The sequence below is a fragment of the Aotus nancymaae genome, unplaced genomic scaffold (genome assembly GCF_030222135.1).
Source record: "Aotus nancymaae isolate 86718 unplaced genomic scaffold, 86718_ANA_hifiasm-v0.15.2.pri h1tg000018l, whole genome shotgun sequence".
NCBI lineage: Eukaryota > Metazoa > Chordata > Mammalia > Primates > Aotidae > Aotus > Aotus nancymaae.
In genome coordinates, this window is record NW_026988430.1 from 15,556,226 (window position 1) to 15,581,205 (window position 24,980).

General features: G+C 45.4%; 1 protein-coding gene across 1 annotated transcript in view; it reads right to left on the reverse strand.

The window, feature by feature from the left end:
• Nucleotides 1-6,805: 6,805 nt before the first annotated feature.
• Nucleotides 6,806-24,980, reverse strand: part of ADPRM (ADP-ribose/CDP-alcohol diphosphatase, manganese dependent) — a 96,891-nt gene continuing 78,716 nt past the window's right edge. The window contains exon 5 of the mRNA XM_064378304.1: nt 6,806-6,867. The gene's annotated coding sequence lies outside the window, so the exon portion shown is untranslated. The remainder of the gene's footprint in view (nt 6,868-24,980) is intronic.

Genomic DNA, 24,980 nt, shown 5'->3' on the forward strand with positions numbered 1-24,980 from the left:
CAATTTGAAGAGAGAGGCTCTCAAGCAATCCCATCATTTCAGGGGTGGGGAAATTGAAACTGCAGGCAGAGCGTCTTTACCAAGTTCAAGCAACTGAAAAGTGACAGATCCAGGTCTGGAGCCCAGATATCCAGGCTGCCAGTCAAGTCTTCTTGCCTCTCCATAAATGGCTGACTGGTTTCTCCCGAACCCTGCGGAGCCTCAGGCAGAACAAGCAAGCGAGCAGGTCAGCAGCTGCGGAAGTGAGGCACGCTCATGCTGCGGATGAGTCACCCACCTTCACCCCTCGGGCCTCACCCGGGCTGTGCCGCGCACCCAGGAAGGAGCAGGCCTCCACGCTGCTCTGTGTCACTTCACATGCCACAGCGCTGAGGCCATGGATGCTCATCACGCAGGGCAGGGAGGGAGGAGGAAATAGCAAGGGCCACAATGCCACCAGGCAGGGCCACATTAAGCTGGGCTACATCTGATCTGGATTCGTCCTCCCAGAAAGCTCTCCACCAAAGGGTTAGGCATGGGGAGCCTCTTACTGTTCTCCAGCCCCATCTCATGGCCCCTCCTCCTGCCCATTTCCTCTGGAAGCAATTGGGTCTTTTCAGTGACCTGAACTCTGTCCACTCTGCCACTTACAGGCTGAGTGACTACAGGTAGCCCTCTCCTATTAGGAGGCAATCATAATGACATCACAATCACAAATGAGCCAGCACTGGCCTTCAGGACTTCTGCAACCTCCTGAATTGGCAAATACCTTAGAAGGTGTCATTTTCCCTTTGTAGAAATCAAAATATAGAGGTGTAAACCCTAGGCCATCTCTTCCTGATTCTAGGGCTATAGACCTGTCATTTTTAAAGCTATTTAAAGTAAGGTCGGTTGGGCGCAGTGGCTCACTCCTGTAATCCCAACACTTTGGGAGGCTGAGGCGAGTGGATCAACTGAGGTCCGGAGTTCAAGACCAGCTTGACCAACATGGTGAAATCCCATCTCTACTAAAAATACAAAATGAGCCAGGCAAAGTGGTGCATGCCTGTAATCCCAGCTACTCTGGAGGCTGAGGCAGGAGAATCACTTGAACCTGGGAGGCAGAGGTTGTGGTGAGCCAAGATCGCGCCATTGCACTCCAGCCTGGGCAACATGAGTGAAACTCCATCTCAAAAAATAAAAATAAATAAATAAAAATAAAATAAAATAAAGTAAGATCTGCCATAATGATCAAGTTCACATTTCACACAACCTCATCCCCATGGCTTATTGCAGAGATAACCAACAGGACCCACAAAACCAGGGGAAGGTGGTCATACTAGGTGGAAGGTCAGCCTACCCCCCAATCAGTAGCCTCAAAGTCCCTCAGGTTGAACTCATCTCTCAGTGAAATTACAGTACGGTGGAGGAAGGGGAGCTTAGCCTGCCTGGATCACAAACTGACCTCCACCACTGAGGAAGGCTCAGAAATGTATTTGCATGAAGGACTGAAGAGCCTCCTGGGTAAAAACAAACCCTAAGGGTACAGAGAGTCAGGCAAACCAGCTTGGCCTGGTATCAGACACTTTATACAGGTATGTTCAGCTTCCTTTACCTTCCAACTGTGTTTGTTCACAGGGAAAAGGGCTGAGAGAAGGGATAGACTGAATTGGGTTGGGGAGCAGGGAACATACTCTATATGATACTAAGACATAATCTCAGCACTTGAAGGCATCCAACATACGCTTGTGTCCATTCCCGATAGACACGGTAATAATCTGGCAGAAAAATAAAACAATAGGTGCCAACTAGTAGCTGACTGAAGTTGTTTATGAGCTGAATCGGTTCTTCTAAGACTTCCAGAAGTTTCTTGGCAGGGCAGGCCCACAAGGAGAATAGGTACCAGCCAGGAAAACAAGGATAACAACAAACTACGCCTTGTCAGGAATACTGAGAAGAAAGGCTCAACTACCAGAAGCTGAATCTGAATCTGGGAAATGCCAAAGCTTTGCTATGTGAGCAAATACATCTGTGCACTGTATTTCATTGCCTGATGTCCACACTCTTGTAAACTATCGTTTTATGTGTCTTTGTTTGTTGATTTGTTGTTTGCTATTTCAGGCAGGAGCATAAATCCAGTCTTTGTTCTTCCATCTTAGCCAGAAGTAGAGGGGGTCCTTGTTTCACCACCAGGCTTTTGTCTTCACTCAGAGAGAGAAAATCGGAATGGCAGAAAGAGCACTAGGTCAGGAGTCAGCAAGTGTGGGTTCCAGTCCAGGCCCTGTGGCCTCTGGTGAGTCTTTTTACAGCTTAGAGTCATTTTACATCTCAGCTTTCTCACGTGAAGTTTGCATAAGAGTGGTGCCTCACCCAGGTACAGTGGCTCACACCTGTAATCCCAGCACTTTGGGAGGTCGAAGCGAATGGATCACCTGAGGTCAGGAGTTCGAGACCAGCCTGACCAACATGGTGAAACACCATCTCTACTAAAAATACAAAAATTAGCTGGGCATGGTGGCAGGCGCCTGCAATCCCAGCTCCTTGGGAGGCTGAGGCAGGAGAATCATTTGAACCCAGGACGTGGAGGTTGTGCACAGATCCAAGGACTAAACAAAGGGAATGGCCAGCAGCAAGTGCCTCTGACATTACATCTGCCACATGGTCACAGGCTTACATGCATTCCTTTATTCAACAAAGGGTCATCTCAGGCCTCATTCCAGCCTGGGTCCCAAAGACTGCCTCCACCAGAACGTGGAAGGTTCCTTAGCATTTAACGCTGGTAACTTTCAGAAAAGGAAGGGGGAAGTAGGGTACAGATTCCCACTGGGGCCACCCCACCACTGGACCTCTCTGCCATAGCCCATACGGCACTGGTCTGTGTGTACCCAAACCCCCCAAGTCAGCATACGCACAAATAATGTGCATGTCATTTCTACACACCATAAGTTAACACCTCAGAGGCCGAATTTGGCCTGCCTCTGCTTTCCAAGTTTAGGCACCCGGTTTACAATTATCTCTTTTCTTTCCTTTCTTGGTTCTTTTCCTTCAAACTGGCTGCTCCTGCACCAGCCCAAGCCCTCAGGAACAACTCATACCTATTTTACCCGCTTCACTTCCAGCCCAAGCCACAGGCTTTTCCCACAGTGAAAAGGACAGAGGGCCTCCTCCAAAGCTTTTCAGTGTGCTGGGCATACACCCAACACGCACAGCTGCAGCTTGGATGTTCTTTCACCCCTGACCCCATCTTTCTGACTAATCTCCTCCACCCCCCATCAATCTGCGGCTCTGCGGCCCTCCTTTCCCAAGTTCACATCCCTGGCTGCAGCTATTCAGAATCTGAACTCTGACCCCTACCCAGAACCTCTCACTCTGAAGAAGAGTCTGGGGCTATAACACCCAACTCCAGACCTCCGTGGCTCCCTGGGAACAATAGAGCAGTGATTCTCAAAGTGCAGTCCCTGGACCAGCAGCCTCAGCCTTCCAAAGGATCTTGCTAGAAATGCAAAGACTTAGACCAGGCACAGTGGCTCACGCCTGTAATCCCAGCACTTTGGGAGGCCAAGGCGGGCGGATCACCTGAGGTCGGGAGTTTGAGACCAGCCTGACCAACATGGAGAAACCCCGTCTCTACTAAAAAATACAAAATTAGCTGAGCGTGGTGGCGCGTGACTATAATCCCAGCTACTTGGGAGGCTGAGGCAGAAGAATCGCTTGAACTGGGGAGGCAGAAGTTGCGGTGAGCCAAGATCTCACCATTGAACTCCTCCAGCCTGGGCAACAAGTGAAACTCTGTCTCAAAAAAAAAAAAAAAAGAAAGAAAGAAAGAAAGAAATGCAAAGACTTTAGCACTCTATAGGGAAACCAACTCATCCCAGTTTTTCTAGGGTTTTCTTGGTTTCAGTATTGAAAATTCCACGTCCTGATAACTCTGATCAGCCCTGGGCAAACCAGACTGGCTGGTCATCCTAACTTTACCTGGACCTGCTAAAGAAGCAGCTCGGGGGTAGGGTTCAGCAGTGGGTGTTTAACAAGCCCTCCAGGGGATTCTGATGCCTGCTCAAGTGTTAGAACTTCACCTTACAGGTCTTTTGATGCTGAACTTGTGCCTGCCTGGGGGCTGCCCTCCAGCCAAATCCCTCTTTTCCATCCTCTCGCTGGGCACAGAGAGCAAACCTTGTCACCTGGAGTCCTCCCCAGGCAGCACCAGCCCGAAGCAGCTCTATCAGCTGAGAACCTCATGTCCTGTCCAGCTCATACTGTCTTAAGTCACCTGCAACAGGTGTCCTCACCAGCTAGGGGGACGCACTCGTTTCTCCTCCCATCTGTTTTACATTTCAGTTTTCAAGAAAGTCGAGTTTCCCTTTGTTTAGGGAAAAAGTCATGTGGGATGCAGGGAGATTGCTGGGCCTAGTGTACAAAAAAGGCGGGAAGAGGCAGGAGAGGCATCTGGGTGGGGTGGGGGAAGGGGAAAGGTGTTGAGGGAATGACATTGGTGAGGGGAGGATTAAAAGAAGGCTGGGGAGGATTAAAAGAAGGCTGGGAAGGAGAACAGTAGCGGCAAAGCCATGGAGGGGAGAAAGTGAGATGGGAGTAAATGGGAAAAAGGTGATTCTCAAAGTGTGGTTCCGGTGAACCAGCCGCCGCAGCAGCCCCTGGGTACTGGTGAGACATGCAGATTCTCAGTCTCACCACAGACCTACTCAATCAGAAACTCTGGGGCTGGGTCCCCATGTCTGCATTTTAAAAAGTCTTCCCAGCCAGTCACGGTGGCTCAGGCCTGTAATCCCAGCACTTTGGGAGGCCGAGGTGGGCAGATCAGTAGATGGAGACCATCCTGGCTAACAAGGCGAAACCCTGTCTCTACTAAAAATGCAAAAAGTTAGCCGGGCATGGTGGCGTGCGCCTGTAATCCCAGCTACTCAGGAGGCTGAGGTGGGAAGATCGCTTGAACCAGGAAGTGGAGGTTGCAGTCAGCCAAGATTGCGCCACTGCACTCCAGCCTGGATGACAAAGACTCTGTCTCAAAAAAAAACCCCACAGTCTTCCCAGTAACTCTGATGCAGGCTACAATTTGAGTACCGCTGGGAAGAACAATTCTATTTCTTTAAGCAAGCATCTTGCCCGCCTTGAAGCTAGGTTTTCTCCTTGTTTTCAAATTTCTGCCTGGTCATAGTGGCTCAGGAGAGAGATGGGGATTCTTCTAATGTGGCTGTCTCACATAACACCTCTTGCTGCTGACCTAAAGACTTCCCGAATCACACATGGGGACAAATGGCTGTGACATCTGGCTTTCCCTCCATGGCTCTCGCTGTGCTACTGGTCCCACCAGCCTAGGGCAGCTCTAGACTGGGCTGCCTCTGGTGCTGCGTCATTTCCAAATCTCGTCAATATCAAACACTCCCTTATAGTTTTATCTCCTCTCTCCCTGGTCTTGACATAGGTTGTCTGCCAAAGACACTGTAATCATTAAGGAATAATTAATTCATTTCCCCATGATTTATTAATCAAACATATCCATAACCCCGTAACTGAGTATACAAAAAGCATAAGACAGATATATTATGATTTCCATTAGAGTTTTTGAAACATTGAAAACAATCCATTACAATTTCCATAAACCCCTGGGGATCTGGGAGGAACAAATGAAACCAGAGATTCAGATCTCAAAGGCCTATGAGAACAAAGGTAGCAAAAGAAGCAATCAACTAAATGCATGTAGGCTCTTGTCACTCTCCCCCAACCTCAGCTACTCAGGACTTTGTCCCCTTTCACAAACCCCACCTCTTCCCTTTTCTGGGAATCCCCAAATGGCATCTCACATGGGCTCACAAACACAGCCAGTACTAACCCAGTGGTCTGTGGGCTGGCTGCTACTTTGCATGTCCCCGGCTGCTCAGCCTTTCCCAACCTGGCAGCCCCTGCTAGACCCCACTTCTACCTCCTGCAAAATAGGGCTTTATTCTTCACCATTAACTCCACCAGACGGATGCAGCGGCTCATGCACTGTAATCCTCGCACTTTAGGAGGCCAAGGTGGGAGGATCACAAGGTCAGGAGTTCGAGACCATCGTGGCCAACATGGTGAAACCCCATCTCTTCCAAAAATACAAAAATTAACTGGGCATGGTGGCATATGCCTGTAGTCCCAGCTACTTAGGAGGCAGAGGCAGGAGAATCACTTGAACCAGGAAGGTGGATGTCGCAGTGAGCTGAGATTGTGCCACTGCACTCCAGCCTGGGCGACAGAGTGAGACTTCATCTCAAAAAAAAAAAAAAAAAATCCACCAGAAAATGCCAGACTTCATGGCAGTGTGGCAGAGTAGGGAGGCAAGGTCCTGTGCCCCAGTGGTCCCTTCTGTCACAGCAATCTCAGAGTCACGCTGCTTGGGCCACAGTATGATTCAAGGTGCTAGAAAACTATATTTCCCATTTCTACCCCCAGGGCTCTGATCACACAGGAACTCACGGCAGACTGGAGCAGGGAGGCAGAGGGAGTTATGGAGACCGTGTGCTCAGGATCCCTCTTCCCCTCCCATGACAAAGGCTTTGCCCCTGCTTCCGCCTGTCCCCTCCTTGCTTGGGATACTTGTCAACCAACACATCTTAATAACAGAGGAGAGAAGAATCAAGACCTGGGGATGGAAGTGGGAGACGCCTGCCTCGAACAAGGAATATCTTGAAAACCTCTTTTTATCATTAAAATATATGACTGTTACCTTTCACTCCGTCATACACTTGTGCTTGTTCACTATGTTTTAAATGTCCTCAGATCTTCAAGTAAAATGGCATTGATCTACCTGTGAGTTTTACTTTCCTCCAGCAAAGTGATGTGGACCCCCAGATGGCCACACAGCATGGCTGAGAAGGAATTCTCATGGCTGGCAGCAATTCTCTGTCGTAGGCTGATAGGCTGTTGATTAAGAAGTTTCAAATTAATTAGGGCTCAAGATCAAAAGGCACCACTTTTTTTTTTTTTTTTTTTTTTTTTTTTTTGAGATGGAGTCTTGCTCTGTCACCCAGGCTGGAGTACAGTACATGATCCCAGCTCATTGCAACAACCACCTTCCGGGTTTAAGCAATTTTCCTGCCTCAGCCTCCTGAGTAGCTGGGATTACAGGTGCCCACCACCAAGCCTGGCTAATTTTTGTATTTTCAGTAGAGGCAGGGTTTCACCATGTTGATCAGGCTGGTCTTGAGCTCCTGACCTCTGGTGATCCACCCGCTTCAGCCTCCCAAAGTGCTGGAATTACAGGTGTGAGCCACCACGTCCGGCCAAGGCACCATGCTTATGCAAGCTTCACGTGAGAAAGCTGAGATGTACAATGACTCTGGTCTGTAAAATGACTCACCGAGGCCACAGGGCCTGGACCGGAACCCACACTTTCTAACTGCTCACCTACTGCTCTTTCTGCCATTCCATTCTCCCTCTCTGAGTGAAGGCAAAAGTCTGGTGGTGAAACAAGGGAAACAAGGACCCCCTCTACGACTAAGCCAAAGCACCTGGTCAGTGCAACAGAGGGGTGAGGGTGTGTGCCTGGGCAGCCTCGGTGTGCCTCTTCTATGGAGTGGGAACATTAATGCCAGAACTATAGACTCTAGATGATGGCCCCAGACGTCTGCTCAGTAGTAACATCCATACAAGGCTTTGGAAACATGTAAGTATGGAACAAAATGGGTTGTGGCTCTTGATACCCCTGCCGGGAAGGCTTGGGTGAAGCTTTGCTCCTTCCAACCTTCTCCCTCCTCTTGCCCTGTTTACTGCACTTCCTTCAGCAAACACATGGGGTGGAGCGTGGGGAGCTCAGGAAAGCCAACTCTGTAACAAGGATGGCAAACACCTGGCCCATGAACCGGCCACACTCCAATGCCAGTGTAAGGCATCAATATAGGATCTTATAACTGCACTGCTGGGCACCGACATGGCCTCCACCCATGACTGCAAAGCCACCACCAGGCCATTGAAACTGGCTCCAGAGATGAAATCATTTATCATCACTATTTCTTGGAGTTCATAAAAGCCAATTGCCAGGGGTCAATTATGCAGGTGAACTTAGATCAGCTGCCATAACGAGGGAACACCAACAAATCACTCCTCCCACACCCTGTGCCGCAAGTGATTCAAACTGGAAAGAGCCCTGATTAATCTGAAACTTATTAATCAATGTGGTCCTACATTACAGGCATAAGGCTGGTATTTGTAGTGTCCTTCATTCCAAATTCTTCTCTTTTTTGTGTGTGTTTTGTTTGTTTGTTTTTTTTTTTTTTTTTTTTTTTTTTGAGACGGAGTTTCTCTCTTGTTACCCAGGCTGGAGTGCAATGGCGCGATCTCGGCTCACCGCAACCTCCGCCTCCTGGGTTCAGGCAATTCTCCTGCCTCAGCCTCCTGAGTAGCTGGGATTACAGGCACGCGCCACCGTGCCCAGCTAATTTTTTTTTGTATTAATAGAGACGGGGTTTCACAATGTTGACCAGGATGGTCTCGATCTCTCGACCTCGTGATCCACCCGCCTCGGCCTCCCAAAGTGCTGGGATTACAGGCTTGAGCCACCGCGCCCGGCCTGTTTTTGTTTTTGTTTTTAATAATTTTTGACCAGGACATCCAACCAAATTCTCTTTGATCTAGTTTACATGGTGAAAATCTTCATGCTTTTTATGCATAACTTTTTAAATGTGCTTGATAGACCCTCTACTAAAGAGGAAAAAAAATACCGTTTTTCCCAGAAGTCAAAGAAGTTTAAAAAGAGAACTCAACTCAGAGAAGTCTGGAGATGGAATTAAAGGGTAAAAGCATGAAAGGGTAATTAGAGAGGTGGATTATTTGAAATAGGCAGTTAAATGCTTCAAGCCTGAACCAAACAGGTAAGTTGAGTGGCTCAGGGTTGCGTGACTGTAACTTACCTCGTCTATAAATAGATCCTATTCTGTATTACAAATAGCTTTACACTTGAAGAGTTTCTGAATGTGCCGTACATGGAACTGGGGATCAAAGTGAGGGACATAGCAAAGGAACCAGATCATAAATCCAGAGTCCTACCCTCCCTCCATAGATACACATACTTCCAATTTCCTAAATTTTGAATGCAGGGGGCATCAGTGGAACTCCTGCAACAGGGCATTTAATTTGGAATGCAGTCTAGGACTTAGCATAACATAAAACCCCCTAGTTTGGAGGAAATCTCCACAAAGTTAAATGATAGAGCTGACTCGTCCCTCATCCAAAATGTAATGCAAATTTTCCCCTCATTAATGCAAACACACACACACACCTGGGGTTCCTCTCTCCTTGCTGGTAACCCTCCACCTTGATATCAGAGTCAACTGAGGAAAGAGAATGCTTTGTACTAGAAGTCAGACCGGGTTCCTGTTTCAGTCACTTGCTGGCCAAATGACCTTGTGACTATGCCTTCCTCCAAGGCTCCAATTTCATCTGTAAAATGGGCAGTTCTAACTATCAAGGAATAAAGTACATACAATAATAACTAATGCCTACTGAGGGCTTACCATGTGCCAACATAATTTATTCCCCTTAATAGGTATCGTAACCTTACTTGTCACTAATTGTAATCTCAGACAAATATTCTAACTTCTCTGAGCTATATTTTTATGATAGATAAGAGATTACACTAGTGACAAGTGGAGATGGGACTGAAACCAATCAATCTGACTCCAGAGCACTTTGAAATCTATAAAGAAGACAATTGCAAGCCAAAGATGGAAGGATGTCTGAAGTCAGCACTTCTGAAATTGTGGCCAGAGTACTTCACTGAAATGCAGATCATTTTCTCCCTCTGCAGACATCATATTGCTGTGTGGGAGCATCTGTACTTTAACAAGCTTCATCAAGTGATTCTTACATACAGCAACTGCAGACCTTCTGAATGAAGATTAGACCCTAAAGATCCACTTCTGGCTAAGATGGAATAACAAAGACTGGATTTATGCTTCTGCCTGAAATAACAAAAAAAAAACAAATTAACAAACAAGACATATGAAATGATAGCTCACAAGAGTGTGGACATCAGGCAATGAAATACAGTGATAAATGAAAGATGGGGAAAAAAGTGAGATTAGCCCAACCATTGCACCAGGTTGCTGCATTAAGAGTTTCCAGACCACAGTACAAGGAAGGGGAACATAAATGGGGGCTGGAAGACCCCCCCAAGTTAAGAAGGAAGTGAGAGGCAGGGTACAGTGGCTCACGCCTGTAATTCCAGCACTTTGGGAGGCCGAGGCGGGTGGATAACATGAGGTCGAGAGTTAGGGACCTGTCTGACCAACATGGAGAAACCCCATCTCTAAAAATACTAAATTAGTCAGGTGTGCTCGAGCATGCCTGTAATCCCAGCTACTCGGGAGGCTAAGGCAGGAGAATTGCTTGAACCTGGAAGGTGGAGATTGTGGTGAGCCGAGATTGTGCCATTGCACTCCAGCTTGGGCAACAAGAGTGAAACTCCATCTCAAAAGAACAAAAAAAAAAAAAAAAATGCCGGTGCGGTGGCTCACATCTGTAATCCCAGCACTTTGGGAGGCCGAGGCAGGTGGATCACCTGAGGTCAGGAGTTCGAGACCAGCCTGGCCAACATAGTGAAATCCCATTTCTTCTAAAAATACAAAAATTAGCCAGGCATGGTGGCGGGCACCTGTAATGCCAAGCTACCTGGGAGGTTGAGGCAGGATAATCGCTGGAACCCAGGAGGCAGAGGCTGCAGTGAGCCAAGATCGCACTGCTGCACTCCAGCCTGGGCAACAGAGCAAGATTCCATCTTAAAAAGAAAAAAAAAAGAAGGCAAGTTAGAGTCCAGAGAGAAAAAGTCAGCTATGGTCCAAAGGGCAAAGTAACAGATAGGAGGAGAGAGCTGCACAGATAGAAATCTGCAGAGTCCCAAAAGATTATTCAGCAGAGTACTGCTTGGCATGTGTGTATGAGGAAACTACCCAAGGCTGGGAAAAGAACCATGGAAACGATTAGAGGGGAGAGTGCCAGGTGTTCAGCAGAAGCAGGAAGGATGCCTGGTCCAACAAAACACTATAAAAACTCAGTGATTCATGCATTAAGTGAAATACTCAGTACTTAATAGTGCAGAATAATTACTCCTGCTACTCTAGTCTTGCATAACAAGTCTAGAAACAATCCCCGTCCAAAGGAATAAATTATTTCCAAGTAATTTAACTGTGTCCCAGGACAAAGCTCAAAGATGTTTATAGAAACACAAAAATATCTAGCACCACCAAACAAGATAAAATTCCCAATGTCTGGCCCCCCCCAAAAAGATTATCAGACATGCAAAGAAGCAGGAAAATGTGACCCATAATGAGAAGAAAAATCAAACACAAGAACTTGAAGCAAGCTATACTAAGGCACATCATAATGAAATTGTTCAAAACAAATAAAGAGAGAAACTTAAAAGCACCAGAGAAAGACATGCTACAGAAGAACACAGGTAAGAATGGCAACATATTTTTCATCAAAAACAATGTAAACAAGAAGACAATGTAGCAATATCTTTAAAGTACCGGGGAAAAAATTACAACCAAAATTTCTTTACCCAGCAAAGATATTTTTCAAAACCAAAGGCAAAATAAAGATTTCTCAGACATTCAAATACTAGAACAATTCATCACTAGCAGCCCCACACTACAGAAAATAATAAAGGAATTTCCTCTGGCAGAAGTAAAATTACAGATGGAGATACAGATCTACACAAAGGGATAAAGAATAGCCGCAAGGTAACTTCTTGGGTAATACATAAGACTTTTCCTTTTTATTTAAATCCCTTTAAAAAATAAGTAGATGTTTAAACAAAAATAAGAATAGTATATTGTGGTACTTATATGCATAAACCCTTCTATATCTACATCTGAAATAAATGAAAACTAAATAACACACTTTTATGAATTTGTGAGTCAAAGAAGAAATAAAGAAATGAGAGAAATTGGAAAGTATTTTGAATTAAATAAAAATGATACACAGCTTATCACAAGTTGTGGGATGCAGCTAAAGCAATACTTAGAGGGAATTTATAGTTGGAAATGCCTATTTAGAGAAGAATTTGTTGAATCAACAACCTAGAATCCTATCCTTTAAAAAGTCAGCAAAATTACTGCAAAAGAAACCCAAATGAAATAGAAGAATGGAAATTACAAAAATCAGAGCAAAGACCAATAAAATAGTCAATTAAAAAATAGAAGAAATCAATGAAACCCAAAGCAGTTTCTTTGATAAGTTAAATTTGTAAACCACTAGCCAAATTGATTAGAAAAAACAAGAGACACAAATTACCATTATTAAAAATGAGAAAGGTGTCATGCTGAAGATTCTGCAAATAGTAAAGGATACTAAATGAATATTATGAATAATTTCATGACAATAAATTAGACAAATAAAATAAAATAGATTATCTGGGAAATGCAAACTATAAATTCTTAGGAAGAAATAGATAACTATCGGTAGCAACTATTAATAACAGTGACTTATTAGTTACTATTATTGATAATAGATACCAGAATAGCTCTCTATATATTAAATAAATTGATTTTTCAGTTTAAAACCTTCTGAAGAAGAAAGTTCTTTACACTGAGAACTATAAAACATTGCTGAGAGAAGTTAAAGAAAATCTAAATAAACGGAGAGACATATGATATTAATGTGTCAGAAGATTTAATACTTTTGAGATGTAATTCTCTCCAAATGGATATATAGATTCAAACAAACCCAATAAAAATCTCTGCAGGATTTTTTTTTTCTTCTTTTTCTTTCTTTCTTTTTTTTTTTTTTTTTTGAGATGGAGTCTTGCTCTGTTGCCCAAACTGGAGTACAGTGGCACGATCTTGGCTCACTGCAACCTCTGTCGCGCAGGTTCAAACAATTCTCCTGTCTCAGCCTCCAGAGTAGCTGGGACTACAGGTGCATGCCACCACACCTGGCTAATTTTTGTATTTTAGTAGAGACAGGGTTTCACCATGTTGGTCAGGCTGGTCTCAAACTCCTGAGCTGAGGTGATCCACCCATCTCAGCCTCCCAAAGTGCTGGGATTACAGGAATAAGCCACCGCACCCAGCCACTCAGCAGGATTTTTTAAAGAAATTTACAAGTTCATTCCAAAAATTCACATGGAAGTACAAAAGAATTAATACTACCTGACCTCATGACTCATTATAAAGATATATTAAACAGGATCATATGGTATTGGCATTAAGAAAGAAAATTAGATTAACATGACAGAATAAACAATTCAACAATTGAGCAACAGATATTTAGAAAACTGATTTTTCACAAATTTGCAAAGCTAATTCAGTCAAAAAAGATAGTCCTTCCAATAATTGATATTGAGATAAGCAAATATCTACATTTCTAAAAAGAAACTTTGATTTATATGTGACACCAAATACATAAATTAATTCAAAGTGAATCACACACCTAAATGTAAAACCAAAAATAATGAAACTTCTAAAAAAATAGGAGAAAATGTTTGTGAACTTGGGTTAGGCAAAAAGTGGTTGCATGTCACATCCAAAGCATAATCCAACTTTATTATGTGTTAATTTTTAAAATAAAATAAATTAAATCCTTGAGTTGTTTAGGTTTTGTATTTCCTGAACTCTGCAAAAGGATCTCTACATGTGGGCCACAGCAAAATGTCTTTGAAATATGCTTTCTCTCCCATCTATTTACACAGTCTGTTTGTAAACCTTTCTCACACTTCATTTTCAAATCCCTCTATCTGGTGCTAAAGGGGATTGGCGGATAAGGCGCCTCCCACAGTCTCATCTCCTTATTCATTTTTTAATATTGACCATAGCCATGCCCAATGTCAAATGCAGTCTCGAGTTCCTCACTATCAACTTTTCTAGCCTCCCATGCTTTCCAGATGGAGATCTGGAGCAGGCTATTGTCCCCAGCCTTCCCTTTCCCCTGTATCCTGAGTCTGCACAAGTTTAAAAGAATCCTTCTGGAGAAGCAGGACCTGCAGTGGGTGTCGCGGGCTAAGGCAGCATCCCCTTCAGACGACATGGGGATAGTGGGATTTAGAAATCCACCTTAACATGGAACGTGTGCATTCACATGAGTCCTTCAAACAGCCAAGCTGCAAAGCTGCAGGCCTGAAACAGTCATGCTGCTGCCACTGCCCAAAACATCTCTAAGAAATTTTTTTAACATCCTCCAAGCTAGTATGTACTGCACACGGACTCCAGTAATAGCCATGAAGATCCTAGCCACATACATGTATATATAAATACATATGCAAATTCATTTCATCTTTGCAACAAATCTATGAGGAAAATATTTGTTTAATCCCCATTAGATAGGTGAGAAAAATAAACTTGATGAGGTCTGTGCTGCTATTTTAAGTGATGAAGATTCTGCTTTGAACCCAGGCAAGGTAGCTCCAGAACCCTAGGGTCTCCACTCTGTCACCTAGGATTGAGTGCAGCGACACTGTACACAGTGTACACTCTACAGTGACATCATTGCTTACTGTAAGCTTGAATTCCTGGGCTCAAGCCATCCTCCTACCTCAGCCTGCCGAGTAGCTGGGATTGTAGGCACACACCACTGCCCCCAGCTAATTTTAAAACATTTTTTGTAGTGACAGGGTCTTGCTATGTTGCCCAGACTGGTTTCAAACTCCTGGCCTTCAGTGATCGTCCTGCCTCTGCCGCCCAAAGCTCTGGGATTACAAGCATGGGCTACCATGCCCATCCCAGAACCCACACTCTTAATCATTGCAGCTTATGTGTATATCCAGTGTCCTCATTTTATATAAATTATTGGATTTTTCAATCCCAAATTACATTAATTACTTGTTTCTGACTGAATTTTTAGCCTTTTCTAAAGAGTAATATTCTCAGCGAAAAATTACCAACATAGAAGAAATTCAGAAGAATTTGCGGCAAGCTCTGGAAGTGCTCCCAAAGAAGTTTCACAACTGCTGTAGTAATGGTAGCCTTCCAGAACTGTGTGTTCTGCCGAAGTACCCTGGATTGTATTATTGACTCTGGTATGCTAGTTAAAAATAAGGTGGCTCACGCCTGTAATCCAAGCACTTTGGAGGTCAAGGCAGGAGGATCACCTGAGGTCGGGAGTTCAAGACCAGCCTGACCAACATGGTGAAACCTTGTCTTTATATTAATTTTTTTAAAAAAGAAAATAATAATAATAATAATAATTCAGCCAGGCACGGTGGCTCACACCTGTAATCCCAGCACGTTGGGAGGCTGAGGTGGGTGGATCACCTGAGGTCAGGAGTTCAAGACCAGCCTGGCCAACATGGTGAAATCCCGTCTCTACTAAAAATACAAAAATTAGCTGGGTGTGGTGGCACGCTCCTGTAATCCCAGCTACTTAGGAGGCTGAGGCAGGAGACTCGCTTGAACCTGGGAGGCGGAGGTTGCAGTGAGCCAAGGGCATGCCACTGCACTCTAGCCTGGGCGAAAGAGTGAGACTCCATCTCAAAATACCAATAATAATAATAATAATAATTCACCACATTCCTTTATTGTCATACTTCAAGACAAGCAGGCACATATATGGCAGGTGAATGGTGCGTCTTCCAAGACCCTATACCTACTTCCTTCCCTGGAGTACTCAGTGAGATGTGAATCAAATTCCCAAATGCTCCTCCCTGCCTCAGACATGCGTGATGAACAACTCACCATCTAGTTAGCCCCAAAGTAAGAATATTTCTTTCTTTTTTTTTTTGAGACTGAATCTCACTATCGCCAAGCTGGAGTGCAGTGGTGCATTCTCAGCTCACTGCAACCTTCACCTCCTGGATTCAAGCAATTCTCCTGCCTCAGCCTCCCGAGTAGCTGGGATTGCAGGCGCCCGCCAGCACGCCCATCTAATTTTTGTATTTTTAGTAGAGATGGGGTTTCACCATGTTGGCCAGGCGGGTTTCAAACTCTGGACCTCAAGTGATCCGCCCGCCTCGGCCTCCCAAAGTGCTGGGATTACAGGCATGAGCCACTGCGCCCGGACAGTAAGAGTATTTCTGCCCAATGTCTTTGGTGCCCTCCAAGCACTGGGGTGGAAGTCAGGGGATAAGCAAAACGTTGTTCAGCTATCAGCACCTTCTCACTCCTCCAGGCTGGAGTTATGCCCACCCTGAGGCTTTACTCACTCCTCTCCCTTGTTTCCAGATGAAACAACACCTTTCAGATCCATGGAAACTCTACAGAGACCCTCACTCTGGGACTCAAAGGTGTCTGGGACCAGGCTGGACATGGCAATGGAAGCAAGCTGAGGGAATGGGGAGAGAGGGTGGGAGTCAGGAGACCTGGGATCCCAGAGAGAAAAGCATGAGCTCCCTGGGAAGTTGCTAAAACATAAGGATTCCTGCAACTCCACCTCAGGCATCGTGAGGTCCAAGCATCAGAATTATTAAAAGCTCTCCAAGATGATTTTCCTAGGCAGCCAGAGTTAAGGAGCTTCCCTAGGTCAGGGGTCAGCAAAACTCTTCCATAAACAGCTGGATATGAAACATTTTAAGCCTTGCAGGCCACATACAGTCGCTATTACTATTTCTATTTTTCCTTGTCCTCTTCCTCATCCTCCTCTTCTTTCCTCTTCTTTTGCTCCTCCTTCCCATCTTCCTTCTGTTTGTTCTACTTTTCTCCTTCACCTTCTTCCTCTTTCACAAGCCTTTTAAAGTATTACAATCTATTCTTATCTCATGGGCAGTACAAAAGCAGGCATAGTTTGCCAACCTCACCCTCGGTCAACAATTCTCTGGCATTAGTCTTTGGGTCAGAGATGAGCAGACTTGGTGGCGAGCAGGTAAACAGGCTCTCAAAAGCCCTAATTTGTAGCATTTGCTGATATCATGGTGTAAATACTCCCACTGTGCTCCATTTCAATCTACCAATGCATTGTCACTGGACACAGAGTTGGGAGAAGATACTCAGAAATGGCTCTCACCAGCCAGTGCCAGCTGCCTCCAGTACGTCACTGTATTGGAATTACCTGGGAAGCTGGTTAACAAAACACCCCTGGAAATTCTGGTGTTGCCACGTATGGTAGACACTGTCCTCGGTTACATGAGGAAACAATAAATGGATGTAATCATTCAACAAACGTTTGTACAAGGCACTGTGCTAAACTTTGGGGATCCAAAGGTGTATAACACACGTCGTCAACCTCACGGAGGCCACAGTCTAAAGGAGGAAACTGTACAAACAAACAGGTATTTACAGGATAAAAAGAGACGGTGATAAATGAGCTCAGGCACTATGGCAGCCAGAAAGAGCAACCCTTGCCTTGGGCTTGTGGTCAGGGAAAGATTTGTTTAGGAAAATGATCAATGACATAGAAATAAGAAAAAAAATGATTATGTGACCTATCATCCATGCTAGAGCATTTTCTTTTTTTTCTTTTTTCTTTTCTTTTTTTTTTTTTTTTGAGATGGAGTTTAATTCTTGTTGCTCAGGTTGGAGTTCAATGGTGCTGTCTTGGCTCACTGCAGCCTCCACCTCCCAGGTTCAAGCGATTCCCCTGTAGCTGGAATTACAGGTACCCACCACCACGCCTGGCTAATTTTCATATTTTTAGTAGAGACGGGGTTTCACCATGTTGGTCAGGCTGGTCTCAAACTCCTGACCTCAGGTGATTCGCCCACCTCTGCCTCCCAAAGCAGTGGAGTTACAGGTGTGAGCCACCACTCCGGTTTCACCATGTTGGCCAGGCTGGTCTTGAACTCCTTACCTCAGGTGATCTGCCCACCTTGGACTCCAAAGTTCTGGGATTATGGGCATGATCCACCATGCCCAGTGAGCATTTTCTAAAAATCCTACCTGAGGGTCATCTGACTATCTTTTAGGCAATGTACCTTTATCTGATACATTCTTGGTAAGGGCCTAGACATAAAATAAAAAGTTAACTTGTATGAAATTGATAAAGGGGTTTTCTTTCTGTCCAGTAAAGAAGTGTAAAGATAAAAACTGACACTGAGACTTTCTCATTGCAGTATTATTGCATTCTTTATCTACTACAGCTAGAAAAAAAAATTAAGCAAAAATAACAAAATCTTCCTGCCTGGCTCAGGTCACCTACATCACAAAACCTTGGCAATTTCCTACAAACCTAGGCTCTTTAACAAAATCATCTTTTCCCTGATTTTTGTTATGCTGATATCTGAAGATTTGCTGTGACCTTTGGGATTATGAGAATGAGATGAGAAATATGATGTTTTTCACCATGAAAACGTTCATGTAAACTTTACAAGTGGTCATTTTGTCTTTTTTTTTTTCTTTAAATGCTCGTTGTGTTTTGTATTTGGCAAGCCAGTCCTTCTGAAAAGCCTGACTCAGTGACGCTCTTTAAAGATAAAAGTTTTCTTTCATTTCGTAAATTCCACCATCTCTGAGTCTTTGAGATAACTCCAAAGGTTACTTTTTATTGCCTGGTTAGGTATTAACCAGTTTTACACAGAATTTTGCAGTCTTATTTCAACATTCTTTTTTCCCTTCACTGTATAAATCCCAGTTCCTCATATCTTCAATGAACTAGTTTGCTGTTTTTTTCTGCGATTCTCTCATGTATCAGTCAGCCACAGCTATGTAACAAAGTACTCCAAAATTGAGTGGCTTAAACAAGAATGCTTTCTTTGTTGATGATTTTGTGTGCTGGGAAGTTCTTCTGGTTGGGGTGGCTAATGTCTGCTAGGTTGTTTACACATCTATAATTAGCTGGCAGGACACTTGGAAACTCATTGATCTAAAATGCCCTCACCTACAGAAGGGACAACTAGTCCCTGTGACTCTCACTATCTGGCAGGCAGGCCTGTGATTTTTATGTGCTACTTGCTGGGTTCCAAGAACAAGAGCAAGAGTAAGCAACAACATCCAAGTACTTTGAGTGTCGGCCCATATTTTATTTGTCATGTCCCATGGGTCAAAGCAAGTCACATGGGCAAGCAGGGTGGGAAGTTGTAGACACAGGGAGGTGTGGATAAACTGAAGACCATTACTGTAGCAGCTCACCACACCTCACTCGTGAGTTGAATAAAAGTCTGGCATGTGCTAACAAAATACTTTGAGAATCATGCATTTCCAGGATGAAGAGATGACCTGAAGGAACCCTGTAAAAAGAAAGGAATGGGAAAAATGAAGGGATGGTGAAGGGAAGGGTGCTCCGAGCAGCAGGAATGGCAAGTGCAAAGTCCTAGAAATGGGGTGGGCCACACCTGCTCCATAAAGCTGCTCACTGTGGCCGGAACAAAAAGAAAAGCAAATACACCTTGATTTATAACTTTGGTTTTATTCAGATTCGCTTTTATTTAAACACAAAGAAATAGGCTATCGCCAGACCGTTGCAATATGAAACTTAAAAGGTTGTGAGATTAAGACCTGCCTGCCTTAAAGAAGGAAGATCTGGTCTTTAGTGATTTCGAGTTAGGTCTAAGAGGTCATCATGATCTATAATGAAAGAACAAAGCCAGGCATGATCGTGCGTGCCTGTATTCTCAGCTACTCAGGAGGCTGAAGCAGGAGGACTTCTTGAGTTCGGGAGTTCATGGTTGCAGTGAACTGTGATTGCACTATTGCATTCCAGCCTGGGTGACAGAGTGAGACCCTGTCTCAAGAAACAGAAAAAAAGAAAGAAAGAACAGGAAGGAGAGAGGGAGAAAGACTTGCCTCTGGAGAAAGGAAGAATTTCTCAGAAATGGAAAAGGAAACTCCAGAAAGAAGGGAAGAGAGAAAGCCAGGTGTTATCAGAATGGATTGACAGAGAGTTGGGTGAAGATCCCACAGAATTTGCTCAAGCAGGGGAAGGGAATCCAGCTGGGAAGAAGTCGGGGGAGTGGGAAAGATGGCAGTCAAGGGTCTTGTTCTAGAGTCCAGAAACTGCATGGGCTCATGTCTACACCGGGTGACCACAGACGCTTTTCCTCCCACTGGAGCCCATGAGGACTTTACTCTTACAGCATCTGGCATCCAGCAATTTGCCCAGTGGCCTCCTTCCTTGGTTTCTGAGTACCTGACCTGGAAACCCCACTCTATATTCCCGTGAAGCTACAAGAAAGGATAGCTGGGGACCTGGTCTGCTTGTGTGACCATAGGGTGAGAGAAGTCCCCTCCCTCTAATCCTTTTCTCTAAGACCTGAGGGAGTGAAGATAAGATGGCATTGAGTCACCTAAAGTGCCCCAAGCTCCCTGCCATAGAAGATTTGCTATGAGAACATGAACCAACTCAAACATCCAGTCTCGTCCCCAGAGGCAATCATTGTTCATCCTTCCATGTGCATCCTTCCAAAAAGTTTGTTTTTATTTATACCAGCTGACCCATAACATCCGCAATTGTGTATTTCAGATGTGTTTTCAAACAGCTAAAAAAAGAGGGAAAAAAATGAACAAAAAAATTACCTAGACTCTTAGAAGAAAACCGGGTAGCAGTCCCTGGGTTGGTTCTATGAAAATATCGAATTATTTTATGCAAAATAACTTGTACCCAGGGGTGAGTTTCAAAGGCAGGGGGAATGAATGATTTGGCTTAGTTGCCAAAGTCACGCTTCCCTAATTGCAGAAAGAAAACATGTCAGTCAGCTTTTACAATTACCCTCCTTGACATCTACATCCCGTTTTCCTGATCACAGAAAGGAAAGAAAGCTAAAGTGGCTTGCAAAGAATGGGCCCCTGGGAGCAGAAAATGAGATTCTCTCCTTAAAAGCAAGGGGGAGGGAGGAGCGGAGAAAGCCAGATTGACAGAAAGAGCAGCTCAAGAGCTAATTAAGTCTGCAGAGGAGCCAGATAGGCCTCCTCCCTGGTTCACTGCCAGCAAGCAAAGCTTTTTGATGTTGCTCTGGAATCTGAGTGGGCAGGCCCCACTTCAGGCCCAAGAAAAGTTTTTATTACAAAGGCCAGAAGAATCAAGAGAGGAGGAGCATAGGAAGGGATCTTGGGCAGAATGAAAACCACCATCCGACTGCTCAGAGAGAGTGTGCGAAGGGCATTTAAACTCTCACCTTAATATCTAAATGGCTGGTGTAGTAAATTATTTATTTTTATTTTTATGTATCTTTTTTTTTGAGACGGAGTCTCGCTCTGTCGCTCAGGCTGGAGTGCAGCGGCACGATCTCGGCTCACTGCAACCTCCGCCTCCCGGGTTCAAGCGATTCTTCTGCCTCAGCTTCCTAAGTAGCTACAGAGGTGCGTGCCACCAGGCCCGGCTAATTTTTTATATTTTTAATAGAGACGGGGTTTCACCGTGTTAGCCAGGATGGTCTCGATCTCCTGACCTCGTGATCCACCCGCCTCGGCCTCTCAAAGTGCTGGGATTATAGGCGTGAGCCACCGCGTCCGGCCTATTTTTATTTTTTTAAATACCACATCTCACTCTGCTGCCAAAGCTGGAATGCAATGGCATGATCATAGCTCACAGCAGCTTTAAACTCCGGGGCTCAACAGATCCCCCTTGTATACTGCTGGGGACAACAAGAGGGAGCCATTCAGCCCAGCCAAAATATTTTAACCAAAGGGAACAGGAAATTGTCAAATGAGAGCTTTGCCCTCGATGCCGTGAATCGGGCACCACCTGGTGTCAGCTTCTGGAATTACAAGCATAGGCGTTCCTGGTTTTGGCTGGTCTTGGGAAAACTAAATTAAGAGTAGCAGGATGTGCCCCTTGGCTTTTCTTTCACTATGATCTTGTTGTAATTGTACACACACCTCTGGTCTCATTTTTTTGTTCTCTACAAAGGGCTAACCCAAACAATGCTAATAATACTTTCTTGCATTCTTGTATCCTTTCAGAATGCACAAAGCCCTTTCACACATTTGACCTCACAACCATAGGCAGGAGGCAGGCAGAAAGGTGCAATTATCTGCATCTAACCAAAGAAAAAAATATTAAGGAATCAGAAAGAAAAAGTGACCTGCTCAAGGTCAAAGACAACTTAATGATGGAGCCAGTACCCAAACCTCTAGGCTTCAATTTTAGTGTGGTTCCCCCTAAACCTTACTAAAAGGTCTCAGCACACACCTTACAGCAGTTGAAATTAGAGTCACATGTCAAGGTTCAGAAACATACCAGTGCCCTGGTCCCACGTCCAGAGACTCTAATTTAACTGGTGTGCCGTGAAACCTACACACCAGTATTTTATAAAGCTCTTCAGATGGGGCTAATGTGCAGCCAGGGTTGAAAACCATTGTTAGAGAAATAAAACAGGAGGACAGAAAGCAATTATGCTTATATCTCAGAGAGCTATATTGCCACTAAAACACCATGCACACCAGAGTCCATCTCGAATGCCATGGACAAGGAACCCAGAACTGCCCCTCAGATCCCCATTTCTTCAACACACAGAGACACACACATGGACACACAGACACACACACAGAAACACACACAACCATGGACACATGCAGCTGACAACGTCACAATATGCGAGGGACACAGCCTGCTTTCCTGGCTAGGACTCTCCCTCCTATAATCCACACCCAAACCTAACTGGGAGTGCCCTAGGTTCCTACTCTCCCACTCCAAGATTAAGGATCTCCTTTGTGTTGATTGAACACTATTCATCACACTTGTTTGTCAGACATCAGAATTCAGGAAAATCTCCCAAACCTCAGTCTATTCTCTGCTATCTCTGATCGGAGGGATGAAACACCCAGAATGATCTCAGGTCAAGCAACACGTGCCACCCAGGAAAATGCTCCCCCTCAGTCATCCACACAGAAAACGGGAGCAACTGGATTTATGGAACTTTAAGTTTCACTGGTGCAAGTCATACAATGTTTTCTGTATGTGGCAAACACCGGGTTAAATTCAAGTCTCCAGTCAGACGCCTGCCTTCCTCCCAAGACCTGTCTAGCCAGGCCCCTGGCCAAGCTGGAGCAGGCTCTGGCCATACCTGCCTTGAAGCCAGTGATGCTCAGGTTAAGGGAGATAGCCGTATGTTCAAATTCAGGCTCACCTCCACACTCAGGGCTCGGATGGCACCAGCATCAAGACTGCAGCTCCCCTGAGTATGAATGCCAGTCATCCATGCATTCATTCAATAAATATTCACTAAGCACTCCCTATGTGCCAGGTACAGGGTGCATAGCAGCAGACCAAACACACACAATTATGGGAGTTCCATTCTGGTTGAATGGAAAGACAGAAAACAAGATAAATAACAGTACACACACACACACGCGTGCACACACACACACACCAGCTAGTGATCAATGCTAAGAAAAAGCAAGAAAAAGCAAAATGAAGAGTTGGAATTTAAGGCCGAGCGGCAGAGGAAGTGCCATCTGAGTGAAGGTGGTTAAGAGGCGGTATGCCTGTAAGGTTTGTTTTTCGGTTCTCACCGCATTTAAAATGAAGAAACTGAGGCCAGCATGAAAACAATCCAATGTGAAGGAATTTATTCAGGCTCCCGCGTGAGGTTCTGCGGTCCGGATGGGAGGGGCCGCAGAAGTCGCGCGGACTCCTCTTAGACGTGGGGTTTTATAGGGAGTGGAGGCGTTTGATTGGTTGTGCCCAAGGTGAGTGAGACAAAAATGGACGGGAGTGGGATCCGGATGGAACAAAATGTCAGGGAGTGGGGCCCAGATAGGACAAAATGGTAGGTAGGGAGTGGGGCCCAGATAGGACAAAATGCTATCAGGTGGGTCCCAGGGGGACCCCCCGGGGGGGGGTGTCCGAGCTCCTGGCGAGGGAGGCGCGGTGTCCGAGCTCCCGGTGAGGCACCCGGCCTTACAATGCCAACATCTGGGCAAAGAATGGAGACAGGATATGCAAAGATCCTGAGGCGGCAGCCGGCCTGCGGTGCTCAGGAAACAGTAAGAAGATGAAGTCAGAGAGAAAACAGACAGGATAGCAGATCAGTTGAGGTGCTTCAGCTTTGCAAGTTTTCGGCTTCTTCTTGAGTGAGCAGGGGCCACTTGGGGGAGACAAGCAGAGACAAAGGGGGAAATGAGAAGGAGAGAAAAACAAAGCATGGAAAGAAAACTATGCAGAGGTCCATGTCTGAGAGGAAGGCAAAGGGGAGACAGCCAGTGGTGCCAGCTCTTCTCTCCTGCTTCCCACTCTCCTTCCCTCTGCGTCCTGTCCGCTCACCCCGAGACTGCAGAAAGCCTGAGCAGGCTCCAGCCATCTCCTTCCCTCGCAGCCCTCAGCACTGCCCAGGAGGATCCTGTTCACCTCCAGAACTGGATGTGGCCCCCTGGTCCCTGACCTCTTTTCCGATGGACCAGTTCTTCTTGGATGTTGGAAAGCAAGGAAGAGTGAGGGGAGTAGAAGGGCTGAGGAGTCTCTGCTGTCCCAGCTAGAGTGCCCAAGGTTGGGTTCCACCTGCTGGAGGTTGAGTCAGGAAGCCAGGGAGGGCTTCATCCCACACCACCCTCTTTAAGGGTCTCACCCACACCCCAGCTCTTAATGGCCATGGGTTGAAGAAAGAATCTAAGCTGAGAAGAATCACTCCCCAACCATCTTCCTCACCCAAAATGGAAAGATGGATTGGGGTCCTTGTTCTCCTGGCAGTGACCCATGTTTGCTGAACTCCAACATCCAGATCCAGTGACAATTTTTTTTTTTTTGAGATGGAGTCTCACCCTGTTCCCCAGGCTAGAGTGCAGTGACATGATCTCTGCTCACTGCAACCTCTGCCTCCTGGGTTCAAGCGATTCTCCTGCCTCAGCCTCCCGAGTAGCTGGGATTACAGGCGTGCGCCACCGCGCCCAGCTAATTTTTGTATTTTTCGTAGAGACGGAGTTTTACCATGTTGTTCAGGCTGGTCTTGAACTCCTGACCTCATGATCCGCCCGCCTCGGCCTCCCAAAGTGCTGGGATTACAGGCGTGAGCCACCACACCGGGTCCCCAGTGACAATTTTAAGGTCACCCTGGCCAGAAGGTAGAGGAGGGGACCAACCGCTGGCCAGGACCAGCATGACTAACTAGGCCCAAGGAAGAAACAGATGCCTTGAGGTAGATAGAAGCCTCGTAGTGAACGAAAGGCCATACAGCGTGTGAAATGACTCGATAGGCAAATTCACAGAGACAGAACACGGATTCATGGTTGCAGGGATTGGGG